Raw genomic sequence first — 27906 nt, forward strand, 5'->3', positions numbered from 1 at the left:
TTGGGCTGCATCACAGCTCGACTTCTCCCTCTGTCCACTCCCATTTTCCCACACCCCTACATAGGTACTGATCCCAAGGTGTTCCTTAAGCATCCTCTGCTTTAAACTCTAGCTCTGGGTTGACTTTCTGGGAAACTCAACCTGCTAGAAAGAGGTCAATAGCCTTCAATCTCCCCCATTACCAACCCCTGACAGCTCTTTCTAAGCTAGACCCTAGCACTCCATGGAACCCAGGGTGAAAACCATTTCACTGATTCCTCCAAGAGCTCAAATGCAACAATGCTACAAATCTAACAGGGGGAGGACTAGAGTGCTGAAGAAGAGAAGGGAGAGCCAGACGTTGTGATAGCCAATCCAGGAGAGGAAAGGTGAATTGGAACAAAGAAATGGAAAAGCAAGAAAAAACAAGCTGCATTTGGGAGAAAAAAGAAAAAAAAAAAAAAAAAAAAAAAAACAGGTGGAAGGATGATAATCCCAACTTCAGTAACTCCCGGCATTTGCAGAGCGTTTTTGTGTGTATGATTTAGTTGACCATATAACCATCAGTTTATTTTTCCTTTTTTTTCCCTTACTTTTTTTTGCTTTTTAGGGCCACACCTGTGGCATATGAAAGTTCCCAGGCTAGGGGTTTAATTGGAGCTTTAGCTACTGGCCTACACCATGGCCACAGCATGGTGGGAACCTAGCCACATCTGTGACCTACACCAGAGCTCACAGCAATGCCAGATCCTTACCCCACTGAGCGAGGCCAGGGATCAAACCCACATCCTCGTGGATCCTAGTTGGGTTTGTTACCACTGAGCCACAACAATCAATTTTACAAATTATGGTGTGGTAATAGAGTGACTGTTATCCATTTGTTTTGTTTTATTTTGTTTTTGACCACTCAGTATCCAAAAACCTTCTTGTTGAGGGGAATTCCCTTCTCTGGAACTTTTGGGAGACACCATAGAGGCTAAAAGAGCAGCCATTCTTCGTCCAGGTTTCACCAGCTTGGGCCTAACATAGGGTCTGGATACAGCAATCAGATGCTCCTCCCTGGGTCTCTGAATCTGTAAAGAGTGACTCACAGACACAAGAGACAGTTAATGGTCATTCAGGGGCAGCAAAGACTGAAGAGTAGCAAGCAAGAGAAGGAAGTTCCAGTGGGGTGTCCTCACCAGAGTGCTCCCGGTTTGACCTCGGCTGGGATCTCTCCATCCTAGCACTCCTGCTTTCTGCCACTTTTCCCATTGATTCTGGGAGCTATCTCCATCCTCTAAAACAATGTTTCCTGCATCCATCAGCCAGAGTCTGTGCCTGCCATTTTCAGCAAAAACCTCTAACAGGTATTGGTAGGTTTTGAATCCCCACTTTACAGATGAGGACAATCAGGCCCAGGAAGACGGACGTATTTCCAAGGCCCCACAACCAGCATGTGTCTGGGCAGGAATTAACACTTTCGCTTTATCCATAACTCCCAGTTTTCAGAATTAGCAGTAAGTAATGTCTCTTGAATAACCTGTGGAACATCACTTCTCTGATATTTCTTCTGAAAACGAACATCATTTTGATTGTGGGTTTGGCTATCAGATTTAAACAATGAGAATCCAACTCTATGAAAAATGGTTATTGTCAGAAATATATGTAATCTAACTTGTTTGCTAATTAGCAACCCGTTTTCTCTCAGATACTTATCAAGCCTCTTGGGAGGGCTTCTCCAGGAAGGATGGCGTTTTGGAGAGTCTTTGCAGTAGTAATTACAGTGCATTGTTCATATTCATGGCCTGGCTTCCTTCTTTGGAAGAATGGTGGAAATCTCTCTTTTGATTAGCCAAAGAAAGGCACTGTCTTTGTTGTCTGTCTTGGGTTGGGCATTGAAACTGGCCCTTCAAAGATATAGGGCCCTCTGTTCCAATCCCTGACTAAGAGGAAATTACAGACCAGTTCAGAGCCTGAGGTGGAGGGGATGCAGAGGGTTATCCTGGGGCTGCTTTCCAGGTAATGTAGGGCAGAAAGGGGTCCTTTGAATCGCATATTCTCAAGGACAGAAAGGCCTTTAAAATCACCTTCAGAATCACAAGCACCCTTGGGAGTTCCCATTGTGGTGCAGCAGAAAGGAATCCGACTAGTATCCATGAGGATGCTGGTTCAATTCCTGGCCTTGCTCAGTGGGTTGGAGATCCAGCATTGCTGTGAGCTGTGGTGTAGGTTGCAGATGGCAGCTCGGATCCTGGGCCAAGCTGTGGCTGTGGCGTAAGCCGGCAGCTGTAGCTCTGATTTGACCCCTAGCCTGGGAACTTTCACATGCCTCAGGTGCGTCCCTAAAAAGCAAAAAAAAAAAAGGAAAAAAAAAAAGAATCACAGGCACCCACTCAGGCTTGACGCCACCCCCCTCGCTAACAGATCTGAGCAGCACTGGAAATGCACCCACCTTTGCAAAGCTCTATCCATCAGAAAGAAAGCTCTTGCTTATACTGATTCCAAATCTGTCTCCCCACAGTTTCCACACATGGTACCAAAATAACTCAGTTAAGTTTTCCACATGAAAATTAAGTGTCAACCCATATCCATGCCTCTTTGAATATTAATGGAATCCTCTCCCCCACCTCTACCTGAAGAGTTGGTCCTTAAAATCCAGCTCAAGCCTCTCCAGTAATCCAGTGACTCTGTCCCACCACCAGCGTCATCACCGGGCTGTGAATCTGCGTGTTCCATGTTCACACATTCATTACAGAGCATCCTAGGCTGCAGCCCCCACCAGGTTATAAGATCCTTGAGGGCAGGGTCTGTTTCTATAAGTATCCCAAGCATATAGCTTTAGAAATAAAGAAATGTCAAATAATAACTTTTAAAAGTGAAAAAGGGTCACTTCTGAGACTTCTTCAGGCCACAAATACACAGTCATTTTTCTCACGTACAGTGTTGAATTTTATCACTGCCCATACAGGCAGCCAAGTGAGCCTCCCAGCCTCCCCAGCTATAGGTTGCTTGATCAGTCAAGGGCCCCAGCTGCTGCCACAGAAATCCACTGCCATGTTTGTACTAAAGCCACACTCCCTCCAGGCTGCTCCCAGCCAATGATCAAGTGCTTTAGGGACATTAAGTCCTAGAAAAACACGGGGTGCTCAGACAGCTGACTTTGGCTGAGGACTCCTAGAGGCCCTTGCCAACCCTTCCTTAGTCCCCATGACAACCTAGGATGCTTCCACCCAGTTTTTCTTGCTTCTCTCCTGCAACTGAAGTAAGACTTATGTTGTGGTCTAATGGCTCTCCCACCTTTTCTTTTTCTTTTTTCTTTTTTCTTTTTGTCTTTTCAGGGCCACACCTGTGGCATATGGAAATTCCCAGGCTAGGGAATCAAACGGGAGCTGTAGCCACTGGCCTACACCACAGCCATAGCAACTTGTGATCTGAGCCGTGTTTGTGACCTACAGCACAGCTCACGGCAATGCAGGATCCTTAACCCCCTGAGTGAGGCCTGGGATCAAACCTGCATCTTCATGGATACTAATCAGATTCATTTCCGCTGAGTCTCCCAGCCTTTTCTGCATCAAGATTAATAACTGAGAGGTCCATGCTCACTTTCCTCAGAAATAACTTGCTATTGGTCCCCCTCAGCACAAGCTGAGAACTGGAGGAAAGAGGGCTGGGTGCATTGTGGTGGGCTGTGCAAGGAAGGACATGAGGACAGCAGGATCTTAGGAACATAAACGGGGGACTGTGGGGTAGCTTGGACGAGCCATACACTCAACTCCTTCAAAAGTGATTGTGGGAGTTCCCATTGTGGCTCACTGGAAATCAAGCTGACTAGCATCCATGAGGACGCAGGTTCAATCCCTGGCTGTGCTCAATGGGTTAAGGACCCAGCATTGCCATAAGCTGTGGTGTAGGTGACAGACTTAGCTCAACCCCAAGCCTGGGAATTTCCATGTGCCATACCTGCAGCCTTAAAAAGAAAAAAAAAGTGACTGTGAACAAACAGACAGTTAGTTATACATGTCGACCCAGTTGTAAGATACCTTATACTGAATTTGGTCACCAAACCAGTGCAGCTATAAGACACAGGTGAAGGTTGTGTGGGCAACATGATCTGTGAAAGAAAGAACAGGCACAGCACAAAGCAGGAAAGGGGGGAATGTAGATAAGATGTCAGTACAGACTACATAGCATTTTTTTCAAAATAATGACTATGGCTAATCACTGCTTATCGATCACTGCGGTTTGTAGGTTGAAGGAGTCCTTGCTCCCTTCAGAGACTTTTCCCTGTCTCCAAATCCTCCTCAACCCACCATGAAAATCACAGAGCCTCCTCACTACGCCAACCTCCTCCATTCTTATGCATAAAGCCCAAAATCCATCCTGTAATTACTAAGGAAAATGCTTGCCGAACAACCCACCGTTACCCTCCCTGGGCAAAGGTCCAGCAGGAGAGCCAGCCAGGGAAGGCTTTCCCACTGAGCTCCCTGGGGTTTGCAGAGAAAAACACAGGCTTGGCCAGAACTTCAAAGTTATGAACTGACTCTGCTATCCACATCTCCTGGCTCACAGGAGCCATCACTCAGGTGGTCGTCTCATTGCTGTGAGTGCCCAGCCCCGCTGTGGATTGGGAGCAGACCCGGGAAAGGAAGAGGCATCTCTTGTAACCGCAGCACCCACCCCACGCGGCTTCATGTCTTTGAAAGCACTCACATGTACAGGTGGTAAATGCCTCTGACCACAGGCAAATGGTATTCATAACCATTTCTTTCATCCCTGCCCTCACTCAGCTGTGAAACCGGCAGAAGTGTGATGCTTTGTGAGTCAGGGCTTCTTCTTAGAAGCATGGTCTACCAGGCCCACACCTCTCCCACAACATGGGCTCCTCTCTGCTATAGTACCTTCTGGGAAATCTATAAGCCATGCTCTCATGGTGACCTGTTTAGCTGCCCATCTCAGTTCATGACTTTTCATCGTAGGACAAGTCCAGATGCTACCAAATAGGTGGGAGAAATTTCATCTCCTTCATGAGCACACGTTCTCTTTTTCTATTCTTTCCTTCTCTTGTCAGAGCCCCCAAATCCACTGGAACCCCCAAAGTAACTGCTTGGCCACAGTCTCCCCTTCCACTACATTTAAGCTGTCAATTCCCAGGCATTCTAAGTAACATTGCCCAACCTATACTCTCTGCTCAAGGGAAAGACGTAGGAAGCCATGTTTTGTCCCAAAAGTGCCTCCCCTACCCGCCCCCCACCCTGGCCAGAGGTGAACTCTTGAACCAAAGACAAACAAACAGCAGGCCGGCCTATCTCTGAAATTTAAACTAAGAAACATGGAAAAGATTGCTCCATTATTAGTAGGAGTCAAAACTTAAAAAAAAAAAGCTTTGATATAGAGGGAGGCCAAGGCTGATTGAAGCCATGTGTAAGTCACATAGTTATGAGGAAAAAAGAAACTACGAGTCAGAAACAGAGGACCTGGTGACAGGGATGAGGCAGAGCAGTCATACGGAGGGAGGGAAAGATGTCATGTAGACAGGAGAAACCACATAGCCCAGGTAATGGTAAGGAACCTGGTATCCAGACCCTGAGGTGTTTTCCATTCCAGACGAGGGCCAGGTACCTGTGCCCTTATTGTTCTTATTCTTCCCTGGGGCTCTATTCCTTGTAGAAGAAGAGCCGTATTAGACATGCACACACACACACACACACACACACACACACACTCCTCCCCTTCCACACACGCCTATATAACTCATCTTTTATGCTTCTATCTATGTGTTCATATTTCATACTCATACATAAGTGCACTGAAACACACACACATTCCTCACTGGAGAGATGTATGCAAGCAGTCAGTTCCTATTCCAGTAATATTATTATATCAGCTTTAGTGCCTGAATGAATCCAATCTTGATATATAACCTACTGCAACAATACCTTCTTGGTCAAGTACATAAGGCACAGAAGATTCAAGAATTTTAAAATTTCAAGAATTAATAAGGGACTTCTCTTGTGACCCAGCGGGTTAAGGATCTGGCATTCTCACTGCAGCAGGTTGGGTCACTGCGGTGGTGTGGGTTTGATCCCTGGCCTGAAGAACTCTCTCACGCCATAGATACAGCAGAAAAAAAAAAAAAAAAAAAAGAATAAGTTTACATGCAACTTAAGATGTGTGCTGCTTATGGAATGCATTTATATCTCGGTAAATAAATCTTTTAAAAAGAATGAATTGAGATGCAGAACTCTTAGAAATATCAAAATAATACCTTACATTTATCTCCTATTTTAAACTTTCCTAGGCAATTTCACATTCAGCATGCTAATAATTCTTTAGTTTGGTTGAGTCACCAATGTGAACCTTATTTGTAGAACAGAAAAATGGCAACTCATAATAAAAGCTGAATCGCAGCCATGTGTAAGCTGTCTAAAGGGTGTGTGTAGAACCACCTCCCATCTAGCTGATTCATGGTTTTATGATTCCCACTGCAGGTATCCCCTGATACTGGACATCTTAGATGACTGATGACAAATTTGGCTGTGCCACAGCAAGTTCCTAACTTCTTCTGTCATCACTGGACCCCCTGGTCTCCTAGGAGCTATGATTCTGCAACATGCTTTAGATAAGACTGACTACTTGTGGTACAGATAAATGGGATCCCACATACATTATATATATCACCCATATGAAAGATTCCTGGTCACCATATCATTTTTAAAAATAAGAGATAAAGCCCTGTCAAGAAAAAAAGAGAAGATTCCATATGCTGAGGTCTTTACTTTTTAAAACTTTATCAAAATAATGGTGGTTTTGAACTGGGTTTCTGAAATTTGGACATCAATGTAAAGACTATATTTTTCCACCATGGCTTTGTATAAAAACCAGACATAAAATAATAGCACCGTTTGGACTTAGATAGGTGTGAGGATAAGTCCTCGGGTAGGACTTCCCACACAAGTCCCCTACCCAGTTTCCTTTGACCTTCTCAAGGACTTTGCAGGTAAGACAAGTACCATCCCCAGTTCATGGATGAGAAAGCCAAGGACTGAGACATTCAGTGTCTTGTTCAGAGACACTCAGCTGGCTAGTGACAGGTAGGAATAAGATCCCAGATAACAGGACTCCCAGTGAATAAGTATGCTGTGCTAGCCTTCAGCAACAATAATAATGCAGAACTAAAACCTGAGGCTAACCTAGGATCAGCATGACCAGCCAGCAGTACCACCACCTCTGGCTACAGCAGCAAGCTAGCCTTCTAGCCTTCCACTGGAAGAGCTCTGACTCTCTAGAACCATCCTCAGCAAGGGTCACAAGGAAGGAAACTAGAGGCTGCCCACCACACACTCATAGAGAATCAGCTGAGCCTCCTTAAACATTTCTTCTGCCCCACACACAGAGAGAAGAAACAGTTAAACTTTGAGGCCCTGCAGAGACATTAGCTTATTACTTTGGAAACATTTGTGATTCACATCCTCATTAAATAAAAACATTGCAAAGGCTTTTAGGGTTTGGGAGAAAACATCACACTGCAGCAATAATGACGAGGAAGAGCATTAGCATTTCCATTTGTTCATTCAGTCTACAGTCAGGAGCAGCAGCAGCTACTATCAACTTAAGAGAAATGGGTTTTAATTCCTGAATGGCAATCTTGCTACTTAGAGTTGAGATAAATGAACTCAAAAAACAAACAAAAAGATAAATGAACTCTGTGTGTGCACACAGACAAGCAGAGAGCTGTGAACTGTATGCCTAGGCATGCATGTATCTGGTGAATTGAAATTATAGTTTTTGTTACATTAACTTTATCTCCTGGCTAATGCCCAGGATGTAATCAGAAAGTCAAGTGCAAGTTCAAGTTTAGTCAACAGTTATCAGTGGGGTATAGACATGCTTCAGAATAGATTGTCTTCATATCACTTCAGATAAGGGTAAACAAAACCCACTTCTAGATTTTATGTAGTGAGTGAAGGTAATGTTTGTCAAGTGGGGCCCAATGAGCCCTGTTTAAGAATCAGCCTGTGTGGCTGTCAGAATTTCAGATCACCGGCACCCCAGCCCAGACCTACTGAATCAAAATCACTGGAGATGAGTCCCAGGAAACTGTAGTTTTAACAGGCACCCAAAGGATTCTTATGAATCTAGGGAAGAAATGGGAAAAGAGAAAAAAGACTAAAACCAGGGTGAGAGACAAGGAGACCCAGAGAGCTGACAGCAAGACCGAGAGAGGTCCCAGTCTTTATCCTAGCATGTCTTCCCCAGCTACCTTCAACAAGCTTTGCTTCCTCAGGTTCAAGGTCAGTCCTGCCAAGGCCTGTGCCTACAAAAGCCAGACTTGATGACCCTATATAAGCCCCTGCCCCACCATCAAAAGGAGTCCAGGCATGGTCTGGCTCCCATACACCTGGCCTCTAACTTGGGGGTGACAATTTTTAGTGCCTGCACATGAGCATCAGGCTGCAGGTAGCCCCACCTGCCCTCTGGGTTGTGGGGTGCTGAGGTGACTATCAGGCCATGAGTCCAGGTTCCCTGTTAACCTCAGCTTTCCCACAGGAAAGCCCCTGACCTTCCACCCTAACCCCTGCCAGCCTCTCCTCTGACTGGACTCCACATTGGATTTCCTCTCTGTCACCTTTGTCAGCTACTCCAGAGATCACAGGAGGAGCATCAGTTGCTGTGTGTGGTTACTGTTATTACATGGCTGCTGTGACCATTATGTAGCCAGATCTTAGAAAGAAAGACTCTCCCTATGTGAAAGGGGTGAGAGTCGCCCACAAGCCAAGTCACTCTTGGCTTTAACTAGTTGGGGATGTGACAGACTGACACTTAAACCAGAAGCCTGACCCCTCAGGGGGACTGCAAACAAAGTGCTAAGGTGGCTGTGATCTACCTTGGAGGAAGGCATTAGTTGTCACCTGCAAGGGAAGAGAAACAAGGATCTGGGAATGAGGAGCTCATGCCTGCAAAGCTGTGCCAATCCACCCGTCCCTCACTATTCCCCAGCTCCCTGTACCCACACCCTCCCAACACACACACACACACACACACACACACACACACACACACACACGCACACACACACACACATGCACACCTAGAGTATAGATTATCAGGAAGGATCACAGGACAAGGCCTCAGTGCCTGAAAAGGACGTAGGGCAGAATCATAAATAGGTAAGCTATTCCTACTTGTTGTTCCCTGATATTTTGTAGTGCTTGAAAATGCCAGCTGTTTCAGCTGTACTAAAAGAATCAAGAGACAGAATTTTTATTCTCTTGGGAAAGATGTCTTCCCATAGAATGTTTGCCTAGGTCATATCTAAGCCAAACTTCAGCGCTGACTTATGAGTGATATTCATGCTTGTTATAAGTAATTTAAAGTCATAGGATGGGGAAGAGCCTTTACTCCTGAGGCTGGCAGGGTAGTACCAGCAATACCAATTATAAGAACCCAAAAGGAAAGGTGAAACGCAGGAGACAGGATTTCAGATTGTTGTTTTAACTGCCTGTTCATCACCTTCAGAAAACTGTAATTTCTTTTCTGCTTAATAATATAGGAGTTCCCCTCATGGCTTGGTGGAAATGAATCCCACTAGAGTCCATGGGGATGCAGGTTCAATCCCTGGCCTCACTTAGTGGGTCAGGGGGTCTGGCATTGCCACGGGCTATGGTGTGGGTTGTGGATGTGGCTCAGATCTTGGGTTGCTGTGGCTGTGGTGTAGACCAGCAGCTGTGGCTCCGATTTGACTCCTAGGCTGGGAACTTTCCTATGCCATGGGTATGGCCCTGAAAAAGCAAAAAATATAATAATAATAATTTTAAAAGAATATAGAACAAGGAATGAGACAGCAAGTGGGGAGAAATGTGTGTGCCAGAATAAGTCTACTAAGTAAAAGAGGAAAATCCTCTTCTATTCTGATTCAAAGAGAGAGAGAGAGATTTACTGATAACTAATAAGGTGTCAGGTATTTTTCCAAACCTTTATATACATCATCTCTTGTAATATGCACAAAAAACGCTGGAAGTAGGTATTATTATTTTGATTCACACAAGAATATTGAACCTCAAAGAAATTTAAGCAAAAATAAGCCTAAGGGCAAACACCAAGTAAGTGGCAAAATCAAAATTCAACCACAAATCTGTTTCCCAAATACATTCAGCTCTGTTATACGGCTTCTATTAGGCACATACTTACCCTAGAGAATCAGCCAGAATCACCACAGCCCAGCAATACTGACACCACCTCTGAACCTGTAAATCAGACTATCTGGACACTGACAGCAGTCAGGCTGGATAGGCAATGGTCACAATGCCTTGGATCCCCCAGCCTACACTGCTGACTACTGCTGCCTTGGTCAGCTATCCTGGTCCCATCCTGTATTTGTTGGCACTTGACGCTAATTCACCCACCACCCCCAGTGAACATCCCACCACACTCAGAAACCAGGAATAGATAGTTGATGACACATAAGATGGTTTTACCCGTGACAGAACTTGAAGTTCCTCCATGAATTCAAACCCACATATATGATCACATTTTCCAACCTTTCCAAAACTATGACTAATCGAAAATGTTCTGTTACAAAGCATAAATGCTGGGTTGATTGGCTTTGTTTTCAAAAAGAGAACAACCACATGCAGCTGGGTTTTTGCTGGCAGTATGCTTTCCTAGAGTCAGCCGAGACCATATGGAAGCAAAGAAGCAAAGAGGCAGTGGATTCATCTGAATTCCTGACAGCCTGCTCCAAAGTGAAGCACACATCTACCTGAGGATCTACAATATAATTCACTTTTCTTTCCTCCAAACCTAGAGAGAAATTTCTTGCTTTGGCAGAAAAAGGCATGTTTGACCACCACCTTGCTGCACATTTGCAAGAACCATCTAGATATCCACTCATCCGTAAGTTGAGCAATCAGTGCACTCACTATGAGGGAGACAAGAGATGTATTTCCACACCGAGGCCATAATACACAGACTCTCCCCAGGCTGAGATCCTTCGCCTTCAGCAAATTATCAAGAGACTATGGACTTGACACTCACATGAGGCTCCGGGACAACTGAGCACCTCCATGCACTATTTGTCGTGACTGGTGCTGCCTCCCAAGTGCAGGGGAGAGGGGTGCACAGTGGTAGACTTGATAGATCTTGTGAGGTGTGGTGTCTCTGGACATGAATGTAGAGGAAAGGGCAGGGGGTGTGGGGTACACGCACAGCACTCAGAAGGTGAACTATCTTAGATATACCACTGGTAAGACTGCATTCCCTCCCAGGCTTCCCCTCCCATTAAAGCACCCTGACCTCAACCCCTGCTCCAGGGAAGTGATACTAAAGCTGATGTCATAGAGGTGACTGCTGACTGCATTAGAGCTCACAGGGTAGCACATTCACATTCTTTTTAGTGGTCTTTGGCATAATCTGGCACAAGACTCTGCCCAACCAGGGTGTTAGTCATTAGCTGGTTCAGATGAAGGAAACTTTCCCATGAATTCAAATTGGAAATACTTGGAGAATTGGCCATTATGGTAGTGAAGGTTATACTCCAGCAAGTATGTGGATCCTGTTGATGAGAAGACAACAGAGTCCATGAACTACGGATGTGAACAATTTGGAACCTCATCGAAGCCTCCCCCTTTCTTAACATATCTCCATCTTCATAAGGCCCAACAGTGTGACTGCCCTATTTTTTTAGAGATAGTCATAGTTTCCTTTTTCTCCCAGATATCCTTATATTACACATCCCCATTACTGGAGGAAAAGCAAGGGACTTAGGAAAAAACTACATACTCTGGCTTTCTATTGAGAGATTTGCAAAGCTCAATTTTATACTAAAGGCTCTGATAAGTCTTGTAAAACAAATAAGCAAACCAATAAATCTTTTTTACCTTTAACTCAACATTCCCTGAAGAAATTTGTTCACACCCCACCCTCATTTTCTTTCTCAGAATCACTATTAATAACTTGAGAAACCTATAGAAATCCTTCCTAAAATAGCTGACACTTTTACAGGTAATACTGACCTGTCAGTTGAAGGTAGCAACATTGGTTCTAAAGAAAGCTTCAGACAAATGGCCAAAAAGTACACAAAAAGATGCTCAACATCCCTAACTATTAGAGAAATTCAAATTAAAACTACGATGAGGTACACCTCACACAGGTCAGAATGTCCATCATCAAAAAGTCTAAAAACAATAAATATTGGAGGAGGTGTGGAGAAAGGGGAACCCTTCCACACTGTTGGTGAGAATGTAAATTGGTTCGGCCACTATGGAGAACAGTATGGAGGTTTCTTCAAAACTAAAAACAGAAATACCATATGATCCAGCAATACCAATCCTGGGTATTTATCAAGAGAAAACCATAATTTGAAAAGATACATGCACCTCAATGTTCACTGCAACACTATTTACAAAAGCCAAGATTTGGAAGAAACCTAAATGTCCATCAATAGAGGAGTGGATAAAGAAGATGTGGTACATCTATACAATGTAATATTGCTCAGCCATAACAAGAACAAAATAATCCCATTTGTAGCAACATGGATGGACCTAGAGTTTATCATATTAAGTGACGGAAGCCAGGCAGAGAAAGACAAATATCATATGGTATCATTTATATGTGGAATTTAATTTTTAAAATGATACAAAAGAATGTGTTTTTAGGACAGACACAGACTCAAAGATTTAGAGGTCACACTTAGGGTTATCAAAGTGGAAACTGAGGCAGGGGAGGGAAGATTGGGTGGTCACACGTACAGTACTAAACACATGGTAGACAATTAGCAAAGACCTACTGTATAGCACAGGGAAGTCTACTCAATGTTCTGTAATAATCTATATGGGAAAAAAAGTAGATATATGTACATGTATAACTGATTCACTTTTCTATAAACCTAAACCTAACACAATATTGTAAAGCCACTGTATACCCCAAAACAAATTTTGAAAAAGAAAAGAAAGCTTCCAGGGACAGGTGGGAATGAAAAAGACTCTTTGGACTGGAGAGATATATATGGACCAAGCATGCACAGAAGGGGAAGAACAGAGGCACAGATGCAAAGACGTGTTCCACTAGAGGATAGGAGCAGGGGGAGAGGGAGGATCATCATGAGGGACAAGTTGAGTAGGAGAAGATGTATCTGAGCCTTGCCAATAGTGCTGCCATCATGTCCCTAATTTATCAAACAATAGACTTTTAATACATCTATGACAGCCCTTGATTTGTTTCAGTCTGTATTCACATCCCTGTTATTGTTTTAAATTCACTGGGGATAATTTTAAACTAATCTTCTAATCTTTTTCCAAGAGCCCTCATCAATAACAGCTGAAAGAATGATTAAAATAACCCTCTGTGTAGAACAAACTAAGTCAAAATTACTGTGGGGAGTAAATTACTCTAACAGAGATTTAATGTCAATGCCATCATTTACAAAAGATTTGTTGCCAAATGGTATCTCAATTCAAAAGTATGTTTGGGTTATAACCTGGTCTTTGTCAGAGTATCTAGGGAGAAAAAAAAAAAAGATAGATGAGGACTGGACTTTGGTCTTCACCGTCCCACATGTGTTGTAGAAAAAAATACGGATGGATGGAGGAGGAACTGAGGTCCCGCATGGGTGAGGGAAGCCCTAAGCTCTCCTCCAAGTCCAACTCTATTCTATAAACCCAGTCACCCTCCCAGCTCAGCTCAGCCACTGTCCTGAAATGATTCCCTTTAAGAACATTTAACCCTTGGAGTTTCCGTCATGGCTCAGTGGTGAGCAAATCCGACTAGGAACCATGAGGTTGCGGATTGGATCCCTGGCCTTGCTCAGTGGGTTAAGGATCCGGCATTGCCATGAGCTGTGGTGTAGGTTGTAGATGCTGCTTGGATCCTGCGTTGCTGTGGCTGTGGTGTAGGCCGGCTGCTACAGCTCCCATTAGACTCCCCTAGCCTGGGAACCTCCATATGCCACGGGAGCGGTCCAAGAAATGACAAAAAGACAAAAAAAAAAAAAAAAAAAAAAAAAAGAAAGAAAGAAAAAGAACATTTGACCCTTAAAGAAGAGGGCTACTATGGAGAGGTGAGAACAAGAATGGCACAGCGATTACAGGTATCCATGGCCTCCATCAGTGGACAGAGATTGGAAATGGCTTCCTCTTAGGGCACTGAGGGCATTTTTCCCACCACATGCTCCTGGGCTCCTGGAAGAACAGTTAATGGTTAGAAGCCAGCGAGGCAATTTCTGCCTCAGTGGGATAGCCACAGAGCATTAAAGAGAATAGATAGCGGGAGATACCTGAGAAATCATTTATTTTATTTCCCTACTTGCAGAATGGAAACTGAGGCACAGAGATGATCATCAATCCACCCAAGGTTACATAAGCTGATCAAAGCCAGAGATAAGAGTTTTGCCTAGAGCTGAGATTTCCCACCCATCTTGCTCAAAATTCCAGCTTCTCTGCAGGCTTGGTTTCACTTCCTACTTTGGTTCTAAATTGCCATGATAAAGGAAAGCATCCTTCCTGTCCTGGCAAAGGCCCACTGGATGGCCAGTTTGAAATGAGGGGCTCAACCTGGCAGCACTTGACAGACAGGCCATGGTGACGAACTGTGGCAGTGGGTGGCAGGCGCTATTAACCAGTGCAGAGGAGTAGGTAACAAGGAGTTCCAAAAGAGGAAACACCTTCTGGGGGCTGAGCTCCTGCGGAGGATCTACATGCTGGTAATGAAGAGCCCTGCAGAGGGACCACAGGGTTGAAGAAATTCTGGAAAGAAGAGAGATCTTTGTGTTGCCTCAATTCCTCCCCAGCTCAGCCCTTCCCAACACTCAGGACACTTTCCCGCCTCCACTGACTTCCATCTCTTACTTGCATCTTACATGAATGACTGCTCACATGGCATTTTACAGTTGACCAAGTACTGTAACAGCGGCATCTCATTAGACCCTCACAAAAGCCCTGTCCATGGGCCAGAGAGTGCACTCTACCCACTTTACCTCAAGAAACTAAGGCCCAGGAGGGCTGATGTGATGCATTTGTGAAGGGCAGAGCTAAGGTTCAAAAGAAGGCTTTCTGAATCCTCCTCATCCTTCCAGGACTGTTCCAGCCACACCCCCTCCTGAAAGCACTTCCCCAATAACTCCAAAGAGTGTTCTGACTTGGAACTATTGGCCCCCATACCCTGCCAAATTCTCAGTAAATAAAAACAAGGCTTTGAGATTTCTAATAATCAAGATTATTAAAACTGCTTAACACACGTCAAGTTTCTATTACATGCTTAACACATGTCAAGTTTCTATTACATGCCAGGTACCATGCTAACTATATTTGTCTATGATTCTATGAGACTGGGTTTTGCGACTGTTCTTGTTTTTAAATCACTGTTGTACATATAAGACAGCTGAGGTGTGGACCATGATAGGTGTGTTTATACTTATGCAGCTGTATCAGAACAAGAATTCTAACCTGTGTGTTCCAGCTTATAATCTTTAACTCTCAGTTTCCTCGAAAATTTGGTTGGCCAAACTTTCATTTATGCAATGTTCCAGTGAACTGAGTTGTTCTTGGTACCGTGATGGGATGTATGGATCTGGGGAGGGCTATCTCATTTCTGCCTTCTGGCTACTCATAATCTCAAGCACCAACCTCACCTTGCCCACTTCCTTCCACAACGGAACTAGTGAATATAAAGGCACATATGTATATGTACATACATGTACACAGCTACACACACACACACACACACAATGAGGCTGTGGGTTTTCAAATCAAATCCTTCCTGAGTCTATTTGTAACTCCCTGGCTACTTCAGAATAAGGGAGGAAGTCTCATAACATGTTTTTTTTTTAATTTTTTTTAATTTTTTTATTTTTTATTTCCCCAATACAATTTTTTTTCTACTGTATAGCATGGTGACCCAGTTACACATACATGCATACATTCTATTTTCTCACATTATCATGCTCCATTATAAGTGACTAGACATAGTTCCCAGTGCTACACAGCAGGATCTCATTGCTAATCCATTCCAAAGGCAATAGTTTGCATCCATTAACCCCAAGCTCCCAATCCACCCCACTCCCTCCCCCTCCCCCTCAGCAACCACAAGTCTATTCTCCAAGTCCATGATTCTCTTTTCTGTGGAAAGGTTCATTCATGCCATTTATTAGATTCCAGATATAAGTGATATCATATGGTATTTGTCTTTCTCTTTCTGACTTGCTTCACTCAGTATGAGAGTCTTTAGTTCCATCCATGATGCTGCAAATGGCATTATTTTGTTCTTTTTTATGGCTGAGTAGTATTCCATTGTCTATATATACCACACCTTCCTAATCCAATCATCTGTCAATGGAAATTTGGGTTGTTTCCATGTCTTGGCTATTGTGAATAGAGCTGCAATGAACATGCAGGTGCATGTGCCTTTTTTAAGGAAAGTTTTGTCAGGATATATGCCCAAGAGTGGGATTGCTGGGTCACATGGTAGTTCTCTATTTACTTTTCTAAGTTACCTCCATACTGTTCTCCATAGTGGCTGTACCAGCTTACATTCCCACCAACCGTGCAGGAGGGTTCCCTTTTCTCCACACCCCCTCCAGCATTTGTTATTTACAGACTTACTAATGATGGCCATTCTGACTGGTGTGAGGTGGTATCTCATGGTATTTTTGATTTACATTTCTCTAATAATCAGTGATGTTGAACATTTTTTCATGTGCTTATTGGCCATCTGTACATCTTCCTTGGAAAAATGTCTATTTGGGTCTTTTGCCCATTTTTCCACTGAGTTGTTGGCTTTTTTGCTGTTGGCTTAAATAACTTGCTTATATATTCTAGAGATTAAGCCCTTGTCAGTTGCATCATTTGAAACTATTTTCTCCCATTTTGTAAGTTGTCTTTTTGTTTTCTTTTTGGTTTCCTTTTGGTGCAAAAGCTTGTCAGTTTGATTAGGTCCCATTGGTTTATTTTTGCTTTTATTTCTGTTGCTTTGGGAGACTGACCTGAGAAAATATCCATAAGGTTGATGTCAGAGAATGTTTTGCCTATGTTCTCTTCATAACATGTTTATCAAAGTGAGAAACTTATTTTCAAACATACACACTACACAGTCGTGTATGCCATGCAATCATAGGGAAGGCCTTTGATAAAATCCCAGACGAAAAGGAGAAAGACGTGGTGGCTTATTTTAAATGAAGTGGACTATTTTAAAATTATGAGCTGTCAACACGAGACTCTTGAGTATATAATTTTTTCTAGCCTTCTGATTTAGCAAAAAGCTAGAAAATAATAACAAATCCTGAGAAAACCAACTTGCCTACAAAGACTGAATTAACTCTGAAGGAATGTATTAGAGACCTCCAAAGGTAGAAGTACATAGCTGGGATGTCAGAAAGACATGGGTTCTAATTTTAGCTCTGCCATTTACCAGGACTGTGACTTGGGAATGTTAAACCTCTGAATCTGTTTCCTCATCTTCAATGTGGGGATGGAAATGCCATGAGAATGATGATGGGATTAAAAGGCAAAGAATGTACAATATCTGCTCCATGGGAGTTACCCTCTCCCCACTGATGAGTCCCTTAACGCCCATACCTGAGACCTTCACTCTCAAACTGAGACATCGAAATGTCCCAAACAGTGGTTTATCATTCTGTCTGCAGTTGGAATCATTTGGGAAAATTTGAAAAAACTAGATACCCAGACCCCATTCCAAGTGAATTAAACCAGAATCTTTAGAGGTGAAACTCAGGCATAAGTATTTTTAATAGCTTTCCAGATGATTCCAAAGTGCAGCTAAGATTAACAATCATCAGACCCATATATCCTATTTTTAACAGAAATTAATAGATTGCTATTCCTGCCCAGTAAAGACTTTGCCATGGAAGCTACATTATTATCCTAAATGAGCCTAAAGGTTAGGTTTCCTCAAAGACTTTACTTCTAGAGAAATTCCTAGAGAAGTTGCCTATTACCTCCATGATCCCCCATCCCTTCAAGCACCTAGTACCCAGCTGTGTCATGCAGTCCCCCTCCTCCCCAACTCTTGGGTCACAGCACCACCATCTGCCATCTTTGGGAAGTCTAGGCTGCAGATCATTTGCATAGTTATGGGAATTACTGAGAAGCTGAGTTGTTTCTTCAACCATTAGTCATTTTAGGCCTGAGGTCTCACCATAAAATCTATAAAAAGGCTTTGGAGCTGTCAGAGTTGATGAAGACATCATGCCTTTGGGGCTTTCCATATTGCCTCAGAAATCTCTCATCCAGCAAGTCACCACCTAGAATCCAATCCATTCTCTGTTCCTGGAAGTTTCTGTCCTGAGGAGATAAGACAAGAGCTATGAACTGCCAGTTTCAGCCTATGGTAGGCATCCCCAGGATGGAAGAGCCTGCAACCTTTTCAGCTTACAGCAGAATGTTAAGGCAGCTAAAACAATGGCTTGACCTTACAGGGGCTAATTGCTAATGCCAAAGAACAATGCTTCTGACCACATGCATATACTCAGAGTTAATGCATGTGCGCTAAGGACTTTCGTCATCTCATTTACTCTCACCGCAACCCAGGAGGTGAATGTCCACATCAAGCATACATTACAGATGAAGAAATTAATACTCAGAGAGGTTATCTATAGTATCCAAGTGCAAATAAGTCCTAAATATAAATGAACCTTGAACCCAGCTCAGAATGATATCAACACCTTGTAAGGTCCAGATCACATTTTCCTAATCTTTAACTGAGCAGTGCCCCCACGGGGCCAGCCACTGACTGACCCACAGTCCCAATCAGCCTTCAGGCCGACTGATAGGAGCTGTTGGTCTTAATAGAATTTGAGTTGGACAAAGTGACCAGATCGCTATAACCATTCCTACCACTGGGAAAACAACCAAAGAATAACCTTGCTTATGTTATCAGTCAAGGTCCTGGCAGGAAACAAGACTACTTAGATGTTTCAACTGAAGCGAATTTAAAGAAACGACTGCCCTCGGAGGAATGGAAAGGGCTAGAGAATCAGCAAGGGGTGTGGAGCTCCCAGAAACTAACAACAGGAAAAAGCCATGCCTACCCTGAGGCCTGAAATGGCAGAGGGGAAAGTAGTACAACTCTAGCCTGATGAAGGAGGGGCCACCAGCAGGGGCTGTGGTCAGCCAGGGACGTAGCCGTGTCCAGACCCTTGCAGCTGGTAAGAAAGCTCCAGCTCCTCTCTCTCTCACGTCCCCCAGCTCATGCTAGTGCCTCGCGCTGCTCAGGCCCAACCAGAGAGCCTGGATGAGCTATCCCATAAGGGTGTAAAGATCAGGCTCCTCGGGCACAGAGTGGAGCAAGGAAGGGAGTAAGTGGGTCTGAACTGAGGGCATAGGGAAGTAAAGAAAATCACATGAAGAGAAAAATACGGTTTTACTAGGATGGTTAATCACAGTGTAAATGAATGCTTCACTTTTCCAAGAGGATTTCTTTAATAGCTGTCCTAATTAATTGTAGTTGAAGGCGTTACTGTGGGCCCTTGCACAGCTTCTTTACAGAGGTGGTAGATATGAATTTCAGTTCAGATTCAAGGGTGCAAGAAATATTGCAACTTTTTATTTTCTATAAACTAATTTTTTTGGAAGTCTTATCCTACCAGGATGACAGGAAACTTTACCTCAGTCATCTTTTGGGGTCTGCCAATCCAAGAGGTCATGGTACAAGGTGCCGAGGTACCACAGTACATGTTACGAGGGTCCTCTGGACTGAGTCACCTGTGCACACAAGATGCCCAAGGTGCACTGCCCCAGCTGACATGGCCTTTCAGATCCAGTAGCTCCTTCCATCTTTGAAAGCATTACTGGGGGGCGGGGGGAGGCCTGGCCCCTCAGCTGAGGCAGAGAACCCCATCAAGTCTCACACACCTGCGGCCACTTTTTCCTGGGGTCCTGCCAGTAAGTAGGACCTGGGTCCTCGCTGCCCAAAGACATGTAAGAAATTTGGAGAGTCTCCTTTGAACCTGAGGAAAGACTCCCTGCCTGTTGTGTTTTCTAACCACTTTGTTTCTTCCACAATTCCTTTTCTGTCTTCTACCTCCCCTGGAACCTCTACATTCTCTCATAGGCTTCAGTTTTTTAAAACACAAAAGCTAGAGAGTCTCTGAAGGCTACTTCTCCTTCATTTCCCACCACCTAGCTCCTCTTGGACACTGCACTGTGCTTTAATGGTGGGAGAAGAGAAATCTAAATAGAAAAAGAGGGGTTTCCACTGTGGTACAACGGGATCTATAGCATCTCTACGGAACTAGGATGCAGGTTTGATTCCCCACCCATGGCAGTGGGTTAAGGGATCCAGCATTGCCGCAGCTCTAATTGCAGCTTGGATCTGATCCTTGACCCAGGAACTCCATATGCTGCGGAGCAGGCAAAAAAAAAAAAAAAAAAAAAAAAAGAAGGAAAAACAAAAAACTGGAAAAGGCATAAATTAATAGCTCAAAATATAATCCAGCTGCATATATGTTTCTTTAATCTCTAACATACGCCCCATTCTTACTAATGGGGCTCAGAGCAGTCCAGTTATTTGCCCAAGGGTACACAGTAGATAAGGATGCTGTAAATCCTCATCCACCTGACTTCAAAACCTCCCTCCTCACTAATTCAGAGATGGCAAACAGATGTGACTTCCCAGGCCCACTCTGACAGGCTGGTATGGTTCCCTGAGGCTGTGTTTTTTTTTGTTTGTTTTTTGGTTTTTTTTGTCTTTTTGCCATTTCTTGGGCCGCTTCCCGCGGCATATGGAGGTTCCCAGGCTAGGGGTCGAATCGGAGCTATAGCCACTGGCCTACACCAGAGCCATAGCAACGCGGGATCCGAGCCGCGTCTGCGACCTACACCACAGCTCACGGCACCGCCGGATCGTTAACCCACTGAGTGAGGGCAGGGACCGAACCCACAACCTCATGGTTCCTAGTCAGATTCGTTAACCGCTGCGCCATGACAGGAACTCCCCTGAGGCTGTGTTGAGAAGGATTCTGATGCTTTAACTAGCTCATTGGGAAACAGTGCCATTACCAATTGCCAATGAGTCTGTGAGGACAGGAGGCATGTGTATTTTGCATCAATCTATTAGAAACTAAGCAATTTCTTATATATATATATAAAGAAGTTTTAAAAATGTTTTACATTTGTGAAAACTAACTTTACACAACATTATAGGAACACATTTATCTTATGCAATGTGTCAACAGGTTTATGAAGAAAATCTATCATGAGGACTTCCCAATAATCAAGAATTAATGTTTTTTAATCTTTATATTAACTTTATGCTCCATTTATTCAAAAGGTGGAAGAAATAGTCTCTTTGATAGAATTGGACCTGAAGGGTAATCTTATGCCCTAACCCTAAAATAAATAGATAGAAGGAAAAAAAAACTAACCAAATATATAAATAAGGGCTGCCTTCTTAAAAAGTGGGAGAAGCCTGTCATTGTTCCTGTTTGATATACCTTCCACTAGGGGTAACTCTAGAAATTAACTTGTAGAACCTGCTCTCTCTCTTCCTTCTCATTTCCCCTCTGCACTCCCAACCAATCAGCTACCCCAAGGAAAGGAAGTCAGCAAAGTATGGATTATTTCATTATGCTTTTTTTTTCCTTTCATGCTCCTTTCAGTAAGTCTTAATGTCCTCCCTTTGAGCACTGTAGGTGTGTTGTTTTTCATTGATTTATATGGAACTAGGGATCTTTATCAGTTTAATTAAGAAAAAATTACACTGTTGTATATGCTTGTCAACTTAATTTTCAGGACTTGTTTTACATTGTAAAATTTGGGGACAATTTGTTCTGTCTTTAATCAACACTTGAAAGTTTTGTTTTTTCTTCTTTTTTAAAAAAAAAAATTTCACTTGTTGGTTTCCAAGCCCAATATGGACAAATATGCTTCACATTTTCCCTTGTTTCATAACCTGTGCCATCCTGTTAATACTCACTTTGCTTTGGAGAAAAAGATTAACTGTTTGTATTTTATTACAAGAAGCAGATTGAGCACAATATAGACAAGTTCAAAGAATACTCAACAAAGAGTCAAATAATCTGATTCTAGTACTGGCTCCCCCAATTTTCTGGATTGTCTTAGATAGTCACGTGTCTTCCCTTTTCTGTGAAGTGGGTACCACTGAACTTCACAAGATAAGTGTGAAGCCTACATTTGCTTCAGAATTTATGGATCCTGTGTTAATGTTCTTTGGTTGCAAGCAACAGAAAATTACACTGGTTATTGTAAATTAAAAATTGGAAGGATCCTGAGATCACTTATAACATTGCAGAAGGAACTGAACTGTCAGGACTTGAGAAGACAAACCAAAGAAGTGTTGGAAATCCCAAACATAGAACGTGCAGACCTTCATTCAAGGATATTACCATGTGGTTATTCAGCACTGAGAGCCTTCTATCCTCTTGTACCTTGGCTCAAGTTCCAGGAAGAGAATGCAATTGGCCCAACTTATTCCTGAAACCATGAAGTAGGATACTATCTGGAGGCCCAGTCTGAAACAGTGTCAGGGATACAGTAACAGTAAGCAAGAAGATGCAAGTAGAGGCTATAACTTCACCTCCCCAACTGGCCATAAAATTATAGCTGGTATTTATGGCTCACCATCACCTCTAATATCTACTTCCTGCTCCTCTGATCTTTGCCCAGAACTTCTGACAGAACCAGATGATGTTCTGTAATGACAAGAGGAGGAGTGACTCTTCTAAGGGATCTTGGCCCTTGATGGTCTTTTCTGTAAGATATACAGCAAATAAACATTGACCTTGAACACGTGGCATGACACTATAAGGGCTTCCTTAGATTGCACTTGTTTTCTTTATGTAGTAGCCACCTGACTTCCTGGAATCACTCAGCCAGCTCCACCACCACTTTTCCCAGGTCCCAAATGGTGTAAGGAGCCTAACATGGCTTGTCTCAACCCTCAAATTGGTGAACTCATTCCTGCCCAGATAAAAGAATCTTGCATTTGGTGAACAAGACCTCCAAACCAGCATAAGCCAGATTCCCAGAAACAAAGAACAAAACTCAGAAAGAAGTTTACTACATAGAATCATTAGATACTCACCCTCCTCATCAGGTAAACAATTAGGCAGCTTGGATTAACAAAATGTCAAATAGCAATGTCTTAAGAAAGGCAGAAGTATATTTCTCTCATGTATCAGCCCAGGTAGGTAGCACAGGGCTAGTAGGGCTTCCTATGGCTGCTATCATGGATATCATGATGCTCTGTCACATCCAATAGACTCCCTTCTCATGTTCTAATAGATTGACATGGCCCAAGCCAATATGTCTGGATTCTAGTAAGGAGATAGGAAGAGAAAAGAAAATTCCCTCCTGAAAGTTACACTAGTCACTCACATTCTACCTGCCATAACTTAGTCACCCAGTCCCACTGAGCTACATGGGAGCTAGAAAATGGAATTTTTATCCTGGACAGCCATTGGCCCTTCAAAATAGTCAGGAGTTCTATTTATCTAGAGGAAAGGGGGAAAGGATATTAGGGGATAACCGGTGGTCTCTACCACTAGGAATGAGTGGGAATTTTCAGTTTTGTCCCATAGGAAAGGGGTGGTGGGGTACATCCTAGAGCAGTGTGAAGATCCAGATTCTTTCAATACTCAAGGTCCTCCTAGAGGCCCCCCTCTCAGTTCTAGATTCCACACCTTCTCCAACAAGGTTCTAAATGGCCAGAACAGGGCCAAAGATGTAAATCCAACTGATATTGTTATCCAGCAGCAGCCTATCTCTGTTTCATTTTCAACATCCCCAACCCTGTAGAGTTAACAAACAATAAAGGATTCTTTCATTGTGACTGTATGAAAGCATCAGATTTCACTTTCTGCTTTGTGGTAAGCATTTTGAGATATGAACTTGTCAGAAGAGCTGTCAGAGAAACCACCCTGGTCCCAGACTCAACATTTACCATCTCCCTTGCATAAGTCTATGACAGCAACTATCTTATCCATTCTCCCCAGAGCTTCATCCTCAAAGAGCATGTGGTCTCAAGAGAACAGGGTTGACAACTTGAGTAGCTCTTTCACTATTTAACAGCATGAGTTATAGCTGCCATCCTAAAATAAAGAGGAGGAGGAAACCTCAGTTCCTTCTGCTGCATCTTGGCCCAATAATGAATTCTAAGTGACCCATATGACTTCTGCTTGCAAGCCTCTTGCTGGCACTAGTTTTGGCATCAATTAAGGTGTCATAAAAGAGTACTAGGAGGAAATATACTTTAAGGCTCATGCCATTTACCTCTATTACTCTCTAACATCCTTATATTGTAATTTTTGACCTCCAAGTCACCCCCTCAATCACTAAACATTTGTATAGCTGTAGGTCTCCTGAAACAGACGCAAAATTTGTGTTTTTTAGTTACATACTTTCCTTGAGAGAGAGCCTGTACTTTTTACTTTCAAGAGACACCCTAACTTTCCCCCAAAATAGTTAAGAATAACCTTCCTAGGAGTTCCCATCATGGAGCAGTGGAAACAAATCCAACTAGGAACCATGAGGTTGAGGGTTCGATCCCTGGCCCTGCTCAGTGGGCTGAGGATCTGGCATTGCCATGTGCTGTGGTGTAGGTAGGTCACAGACTCGGCTCAGATCTGGCATTGCTGTGGCTGTGGCGTAGGCCAGCAGCTGTAGCTTAGATTAGACCCCTAGCCTGGGAACCTCCATATGCTGCGGGTGTGACCCTAAAAAGACACAAAGATAAAAAAGAGAAAAAGAAAAGCAAACAAACAAACAAACAAGAATAACCTTCCTAGATATTAAAAGTGCTGTTAGGGATTTTAATCTATGAAATCATATGTTCCAATGTCTTACTCTCAGTCCAGAGCCTCCCATGTTTCCATCTTCCTTCCTTAGCTGCTCCCCTGATGACTGAGTCTCCATCACCCTCTTCAATGTTTCCCCTTCCAACTGAAATACTACAATCCATCCTTCCAACAACTCTTCACTCATTTGTCAATTCATTCAACTGATATTTACTACTATCAGTGAGTATCTACTATTTGTCAGGCACATAAAGGCAATAAAGACAGAAAGTTCCTGCCCTATTAGGAGAATACATTCTGATGAGAGAAAGAGAAAGAAAACAAGCAAAGAAATAAGTAAATTCGAATTTGCCATTAGTGCCATGAAAGCAAACAAAAGCTAAACAAGGAGACCTACTTTAAATAGTGTGATAGACAGAATATTCACCCTCCTCCAAATGTCTATATCTTAATACCTAGAACCTGTGAAAGGGTTAGGTTACAGGCCTAAGGGGCATTAAGATTGAAGATATAATTAATATTGTTAATCAGCTAATCTTAAAATAGGAAGATTAACCTGGATTACCTGAGTGGGCCCAATGTAATTAGAAGGGTCTTTAAAGGTGGAAAAGGGCATTATACAACCAAAAAGATGGGAGCATGAAAAGGACCTAATCCACTGTCCCCAGCTTTGAAGATAGAGAAAGAAGTCATGAGCCAAGGACATCAGATGACCCACAGAAGCTGGAAAAGGAAAGGAAGTACATTCTCCAGAAGAAATTTAGCCCTGTCAAAACCTTGACTTTGGATTTCTGACCTTGAGAACAGTTAGATAATAAATATGCATTGTTAAAACTCTAATTTTGTGCTGATTCATTATAGCAGCAACAGAAAACAAATAAAGACAGAGTGGATAGTAAAGGCTTTTTACTAAGGAAATGACACATAAAATATAACCCAAAATGAATAAATGCCATGAAATGGAGGAAAAGTCCTCCAGTCAGAGGGAAGGGCATGTGCAAAAGACTTGAAGTAGGATAGATCTTGGTGTGTTTGCAGAACTGAAAGTAGACCTATGTAACTAAAGTCCAGAAACTGAGGGAAGAAGTTCCATGTAGTAGGTTTTAGGTCCTGCCCCTGGACACATAGGACAGAGTGATTTTTCTAAAACACAAGTCTGATCATGTCACTCCTCTGTTTAAAAACCTCCCAAGCTTTCCCAGAGTGCCTCCAGTTGATCCGAATTTCTCAACATATTTACTTCCGTCTGGCTTCCTAACCTGGCTTCTGTACCACCCCACTTCTTGTGTTCTGGTCGCTTTCCAATTTTTAGTGTCTTTTTTCCTTTTTCTAGCTTGCTCACTGTTCTACGCCTTTTCTCCACCTCACATCTGCTTCTTCCCTTAGCTTTCACCTTTGGTATCATCTCCAGCAGGTCTGGGTTCAGTGCCCCTCCCATGTGCTTCCTTAGCATCCAAGTCCTTACTACATTCCAAGAGCTTATCACAATACTTAGAACCACTGATATAACCTTGAACAAGTACCACTTGATGGATGAATCACTTTCATTCTTTGATTCCCTCTGCTCCTATGGTGTTTATCATCAAAGAGGTTTTTTCCCTTCCACTGGATGAAAACTCTGGCAGGACCTCTGACTTTTTAATCCCTTTTAGAAAACAAGATACAATTTAGTCACTTTAAGTGGTAAAGTACAGCCTCAATTGAGAAAGTAGAATTTACACTCCAGTATAGTAATCCATTTTTCTATCTTCATTCATAGTTAGGACTCCTTTCCACTTCTTCACCAGCTAGAAACCCATGATAGGTAGGCCTCTTGCCTTGGAGAAAGGGTATATGGTTGACTTCATCTCCTGTTTTGTCTCTGGAATAGGAATACCAAGGAGAAAGAATGGAAAGGACTCAGAAGGTTCTTACTTGACTGGTATGATTTTAATATGATGTCCTGCTCTTCCATCAGCTTGTTTAAATCTGAATCTTTCTTTGTGAGTGACTTCTGGGTTCTTTGGAGATCCTCCAGCTGGGGTCTCCTGACTTGGGACTCTGATAATGGGGTGGTGCCATTAGTTCTTCTGCTGTTGCTTCTTCTTCCTCTATCTCAGATTTTCTGATTATCTCTACAACCCAACTCGCTCCATCATCAATGTCTCCTTGCTCTGCAGTCTATTCAAACAGGAGTAAAAATGGCTCCAAGTATGGATCATCAAAGAAATAAAATGAGAAATCAAAAATACCTGGAGACAAATGAAAATGAAGCACAATGATCCAAAATCTATAGGATGCAGCAAAAATACTTCTAAGAGGAAAGTTTACAGCAATATAAGGCTACCTTAAGAAATAAGAAAAAAACAAACAAACAACTTTACATCTAAAAGAACAAGAGAAAGAACAAACGAAACACAAAGTTGGTAGAAGGAAATAAATCATAAACACCAGAGCAGAAATAAATGAAATAATCTTAAAAAACAGAAAAGATCAATGCTACTAAGAGCTAGTTCTTTGAAAAAATAAAGAAAATTGATAAACCTTTAGCCAGATTCATCAAGGAACAATGAGAGGTAGCCAAACAAATAAAATCAGAAATGAAAAAGGAGAAATTACAATCGACACCACAGAAATACAAAGGATCATAAAGATCACTGCAAACTATACAGCAATAAAATGGACAACCTAGAAGAAACAGACAAATTCCTAGACATGTACAATCTCATAATATTGAATCAGGAAGAGATAGTAAATATGAACAGACCAGTTACTAGTGATGAAATTAAATCAGTAATATTAATAACAATAATAAAAACAACTCCAAACAAACAAAAGTCCAGGAACAGATGGCTATACAGGTGAATTCTACCAAACATTTAGAGAAGACTTAACACCTATACTTCCTGAACTATTCAAAACAATTGCAGGGGAAGGAATATTACAAACTCCTTCTGTGAGGCCAGTATCACCCTGATAGCAAAACCAGGCAAAGATATAACAAAAAAAAATTACTTGGTCAATATCACTGATGAACATAGATGCAAAAATCCTCCATCAAATATTAGTAAATCAAATTCAGCAACACATTAAAGAATCATATACCATGATCAAATGGGATTTATCCTAGTGATGCAAAGATGGTTCCATATCCTCATATCAATCAATGTAATACACCACATTAACGAACTCAAGAATAAGAACAT

General features: G+C 42.6%; 1 long non-coding RNA gene across 9 annotated transcripts in view; it reads right to left on the minus strand.

Moving 5' to 3' along the window:
• LOC146404815 (uncharacterized) overlaps positions 1 to 27906 on the minus strand; it is a 779473-nt gene that overhangs the window by 669302 nt on the left and 82265 nt on the right. The window lies entirely within an intron of this gene.

The sequence above is a fragment of the Sus scrofa genome, chromosome 3 (genome assembly GCF_054392235.1).
Source record: "Sus scrofa isolate SSC_HxYL_T2T_F1_AM1 chromosome 3, Sscrofa_HxYL_maternal_Yorkshire_Landrace_v2.0, whole genome shotgun sequence".
In the NCBI taxonomy this organism is placed as follows: Eukaryota; Metazoa; Chordata; class Mammalia; order Artiodactyla; family Suidae; genus Sus; species Sus scrofa.